Source organism: Elephantulus edwardii, unplaced genomic scaffold (genome assembly GCF_000299155.1).
Source record: "Elephantulus edwardii isolate Elephantulus edwardi_28Jun2011 unplaced genomic scaffold, EleEdw1.0 scaffold00107, whole genome shotgun sequence".
In the NCBI taxonomy this organism is placed as follows: Eukaryota; Metazoa; Chordata; class Mammalia; order Macroscelidea; family Macroscelididae; genus Elephantulus; species Elephantulus edwardii.
The window spans coordinates 5,093,256-5,099,337 of NW_006399857.1; positions in this window are offsets into that span (position 1 = coordinate 5,093,256).

Genomic DNA, 6,082 nt, shown 5'->3' on the forward strand with positions numbered 1-6,082 from the left:
CCAGTCAAACCATGGATAAGATGGTTGTACAAGTGAATATTATTACATATTCAGAGAAGAACTGTCACCAATTCAACAGAAACTATTTCAGAAAAGAGAAAAAGATGGAATTCTCCCAGACTCATTCTATGATGCAAACATATCCTTGATTCCAATGCCAGGTAAAGACACCACTAAAATAGAAAAACATAGGCTAGTATATCTCATGAACATAGATGCAAAAATCCTGAATAAAACCCTGGCCAATAATATCCAAAGACACATAAAAAAAATGAAGCACCAACAACAAGTGCAATTCATAACAGGTACACAAGGATGGTTCAACATAGGAAAAACAAACAATGTAATTTATCACATTAACAAATCAAAGAACAAGAACCATGTGATCCTCTTGATTGATACAGAAAAGACCTTTGATAAAAATACAACACACCTTCCTTATTAAAACTCTCAACAAAATAGGAACAGGGAATTTCCTTAACATACTAAAAAGTATATACACAAATCCAAGAGCCAACAATTTTCTCAATGGATATAGGTTAAAGGCATTCCTTCTAAGAACAGGAAATAGGCAAGGAAGCCCACTTCTATCTCTCCTATTCAATACTATACTAGAAGTCTTAGTGATAGCAATACAACAAGAGAAGGAAACAAGAGATATCCAAATTGGCACAGAAGAGGCAAAATTATCTCTCTAAGCAGATGATATGATAGTATACTTAGAAAACTCTAAAGACTCAGCAAGCAAACTACCAGACATAGTTGACCAATTCAGCAAAGTGGCAGGATAAAAGATCAACATACAAAAATCAACTGTGTTTCTCTACAGTGACAAAGAGAATGGAGCTAAGAAAAACAATATTCATCACTGTAGCCAATCACAAGATTAAACCCTTGGGAGTAAATATAACTAAAAAAACAAAAGAGATCTATTGAAAGAAACTTACAAAACATTACTACAAGAAACAAAAACAGACCTGGAGAAATGGAAGTATATCTATTGCTCACGGATGGGAAAACCGAATATTGTGAAAATTACAATCCTACCAAAGTGAATCTACATGTTCAATGCAATCCAATACAAATACCAATTCCATTCTTCAATGGATTGAAAAGGCAATCTCCAGTTTCGTATGGAATGGGAAAAAAGCCCCGAATAAGCAAAGTACTCCTTAAAAGAGAAACAAGGTATGCAGCATCTCACTTCCTGATTTCAAATCCTAATACACTGTCTTGGTGGTCAAGACAGTGTGGTAATGTACAATGACAGACACATAGATCAATGGCATAGAATGGAAAATCCAGAAATTAGCCCATCTACCTATGGTCAACTGATTTTTGGCAAGGAGATGAAATCAGTTAAGGGAGAAATGACAGCCTTTTTAACAAATGGTGTTGGTAAAATTGGAAAACCCTCAAAAGAAAACTCAAAAAGACCCACACATCACATCATACACAAAAGAACAACTCAAAGTGGATAAAGGACCTAGGACTAAAACCAAGGACTGTAAATCTCATTAAAGAAAATCTTGGAAGAAACTTAGAAACACGAATCCACAATATGAAGAGTCTTCTAAGTATCCTGAAAAACCTACAACCAGGATAGCATATAATAGTTGAATGGGACCTTCTTAGAATCAAATATGTGTACACATGCAAAATCTTCTCTAACAGTGTAAAAAGGGAAGCCACACACTGGGAAAAAATATTTAGTAGTGACATGTGTGGTAAGGGACTTATATCTAGAATTTACAGAATATTCGAGTGTCACAACAAGATAAAAGTAAACAATCCAATTGTCAAATGGGCACAGGATGTAAACAGACAATTCACCAAGGAAGACATTTAGATGGCAAACAAACAGTTGAAGAAATTTTAAAAAATCATAGCTCTAAGAGAGACGCAAATCAAAACAACTATGAGATATCATCTCATCCCATTAAGAACAGCAAAATTTAACAGAGAAGCAAACAAATGTTGTTGAGATTGTGGAGAAACTGGAGTACTTATTCACTGTTAGTGGGAGTGTAAAATGTTTCAACCATTCTGGAAAACAGTATGGCACTTTCTCAAAAGGTTTAAAATAGAAGTACCATTTGACCCAGCAAATCCACTACTGGGAATATACCCTAAAGAAATCATAACCAATACCCAAAAAGATAGATTCACACCCATGTTTACTGCAGCTTTGTACACAATAGAAAAGAGTTGGAAACAACCCAAGTGCCCATCAACAAACAAATGAATAGAGAAGCTGTGGTATATTCACACAATGGGATATTATGCAGCACTGAAAAACAAAGAACTCATGAAATAGTATACAAAATGGGTGACCATGGAGGACATTATGCTGAGTCACAAAAACCCCAAATACTGCATCGTGTCATTGTTATAAAACAGGACTGACATGGGCATTGGGGGAGAGTAAGAAAAGAGAAGATAAATTATGTACATGGCAATGAACAGAGGAGGGAGGGAACTGTCAAGAAGACAAAGATTCTTACCACTAGACCAATTGGCAGCAAAAGGATGGATGGTGAAGAGATTGAGATTGTTTACAGCTTTAGATTGCTTAGTTTTCTTAATTCCACAGTCAAAACTCTTGGCACCAGCAGCCAGGAAATTGAAAGACGTACTGTGATGGGAAAGTCGGCTGTTAGGGATCTCTCCAAAGTACTGAAGAGCAATGGTGTCACTCTGGAGACTAAGGTGACTCTGATACAGGCCATGGTCTTTGCAATCACTTATTATGCATCAGAGAGTTGGACAATGACTAGGGAGGATAGAAGGAGAATTGATGCCTTTGAGCTGTGGTGCTGGAGAAGAGTATTGAGGGTACCATGGACGGCTAAGGAAACAGATTCATCCTGTAAATGGTTAAACTAGACTGCTCCTTGGAGGCAAGGATTCTGAGACTTCGTCTGACATATTTTGGTCATGTTGTAAGGAGAGACCGGTCCTTGGAGAAAGACATTATACTTGGGAGGGTGGAAGGCAGGTGCAGCAGGGGTTTCCCTCTATGAGCTGGATTGATTCAGTAACTGGGGTAATCAGGATGGGTGTGTCAGAGACAGTGTGATTGGCACAGGACAGAGCAGAGTTTAGGGCTGTTAACGACACATAATACATAAGGTTTTTGAAGCCCTGTTATTTCAGAAGTGGATGACTAATCTTCTTAGCCTGTCTTAATTCGAGTGCTCAGATTTAGATCTGTATGTGACAGATAAGCATTTAATAGAAAGGAGTATATGAAAAACGTTTCCCAATTATAGAAGCAACTAATAGATTCAGTGTGGCCCTCCACACATGGCAAATGTGTCTTGACCCATTCCTTCTCTAGCTTCACCAACATCCCCTTCCATTCCCACCCACACCATTCAATACTTCCCTCTTCCCATCCAGCCCTTTATGGCATAGCTTTCAAGCCTTCTCTGTTTCTATGATTTCAAATGCCTCTCATTTCTCACTGTGGCAGCCAGTCTTTCTTGAGTTTCACAGTCTTTAAGTCCAGATTCCAGGTACTAGAATTAGGGAAGGTTTTTTGTTGTTGTTGTTGTTTTCCCCAGACATTTATGAGGAAAAGTCTGTTTGCCCTCCAGAACTGACTTCTTGTGACTTAGTACCTCTTCTGTTTCATTTGTAGCACACTATTATTAAAGCAAGATAATTCCCCAGGAGGGAGTGATGTGTCCTTTAGATCTGGTACATACGTGTTTTCTTGGCCGAAGGGCTAAAAATTCTTTAGCTCTTAGGAGCTGCTCACTGGACTTCTGGGATTGTGGGAGGAATTACCCAAATTGGGAAAGGCTAAATAGAATCTCCAGTCATTTGATCTCAGGCCCAAATAATTTTAAAGTTAAAATATACAAAATATAGCCTTCTAAATTAGAACATCACTATTTAATAGAGACAGAAGTATTCAAGTATGTTAAAAGATTTTAATGTTTTATTTTCATTTATTCCATCATGGAGACTGTATGATATTAATAAATTTTAAGTTACTAAAATTGCATTGTTTTTTTTTTAAAATATTTGCATAATCCATATTGTTGTGTTTTTGATTGCCATAGAGTCAAGAACAATACATAGTAACCCTATGAATAAAAAACTTGAAGCCTTTCTATAACTATTGTAATTTACCAAAGTTAATAGAGTTTCCAGAGTCATGTTGTTTAGGAAGTGATTGTCACTCCTGCTTCCAAACATGTCTTAAACTGGTTGCTCCACCAAACAATGTCTGCCAGGGGTAACAGTTATGGCCTTTGACACCCAATGGCACAAGTTTCAGCATCACAGTAACCCCAGGTTATACTTCAGTAGAGCAAATTGACAGAAGAGTGCTATACTACTAGAAGAATATTTCTCCAAAACATTTTAATAATTAACCTTTAAATACAAAGTCACTCCAGAGGTTCTTGTTGAATCTAAACAAGAGGCTTAAATTCAAAACAACAAATACAATAGGTTTTTGTTAATTGTTGTTATGTGCCATCAAGTCACCTGCTACCCATAGCAATCCTATGTACAGCAGCTCCGAACCCTGTCCTGTCCTGAGCCAGACTCACTAATTTTGACACCAACTGCCATTGCTCCAGTTACTGTATCAATCCATCTCATCTATGATCTTCTTCTCCTGCACTGTTTCTCTACCCTTCTGAACATGATGTCCTTCTCCAAGAACTGGTCTCTCCTGGCCATGTGCCCAAAGTATGTGAGATGGAGCTACAAAATCTTAGCTTTCAAGGAGAAACTTGGTTTCATCCTCTCCAAGTCAGACCTTTTTTTTTGTGTGTGTGTGTCAATCCATGGTATGTTCATGACTTTTCTCCAGCACCACAACTTGAAGACATTGATTCTTCTTCTGCCTTCCTTAGTCATTATCCAGCTCTCTGAAACTTAACAAGTAACTAAGAAGACTATGGCCTAGATTAAGCACACATTGGTCTCTGGACTGACATGACTGTTTTTCATTATTCTGGAGATATCTCTGAGAGTAGATTTCCCCAATGTAATTCATCTTCTGATTTCTTGACTGCTGGTGATAAGAGTGTTTATTGTGGAGCCGAGCAAACTGTAACTGCTAACAACTTCAATCTCTTTTCCGTCTATCACGGTGCTGCCAATTTGCCCAGCAGTGAATATCTGTCTTCTGTATGTTGAGCTTCGACCCATGCTGAAGACCACAGTCATTGAACTTTTGCAGCAAGTGTGTCAAGTCTTCTTTGGTTTCAGCAGGCAAAGTTATGCCATCTGCATATCAGAGGCTATTGACCAGTCTTCCTCCAATTTTGTTGCCACACTCCTCCTTATAAAGCCCTGCTTCCCGAATGATCTATTCTGCAGACACCTTGAAAAAGTACAGGGTCAGAATGCATCCTTGACACACTCCTATCCTGATTTTGAACCATTTCGTATTTCCTTGCTCTGTTCTGAGGACTGCTTCCTGTTCCAAGTATAGGTTTTGCATAGCACAATAAAATGTTCTGGAATTACCATTTTTCTCAAGGTTAGCATGATCCATAATATCATTTAAATTAACTAGTTGAGGTATGCTTAAAGAATGTTTAAAATGACTTTGGAATTGGAATTGGGAATTTTTATTTTGTTTATTCAAATTATCACTTAAATATATAAAAGTTAAGATTGCATAAAACATTTTACTTCCTTAAAAAAGAGTTTGGTAAAAAAATCCTTTAATCCTAAACCCCACATGGAAGGTTTTTTCTTTATTTAAATGTGATGCTGAAATGAGGGTGAAAGAGTGTATCCTTTATAATACTGATTTCGTTCAAAATTACCAAAGACAATGTGAACTCTGTGTAGTTAGTTTGCACTTATTTGGTGCTTCTCTGAAGAAGAAATCAAACAAAACATAGTTTGTTAAAGTCTCAAGAGACATTTCTGTACAGCTTTACAAATTCTTTTTAATTCTGTTTTTACTTTTTTCTCACAAGTTACAAATTCCATATTGTTGTTGTTGTTGTTGCTGTTGTTATGTGCCGTCGAGTTGCCTGCGACTCATAGCGATCCTGTGTACAACAACCCTAAACTCCGCTCTGTCCCGTGCCAATCGCACTGTCTC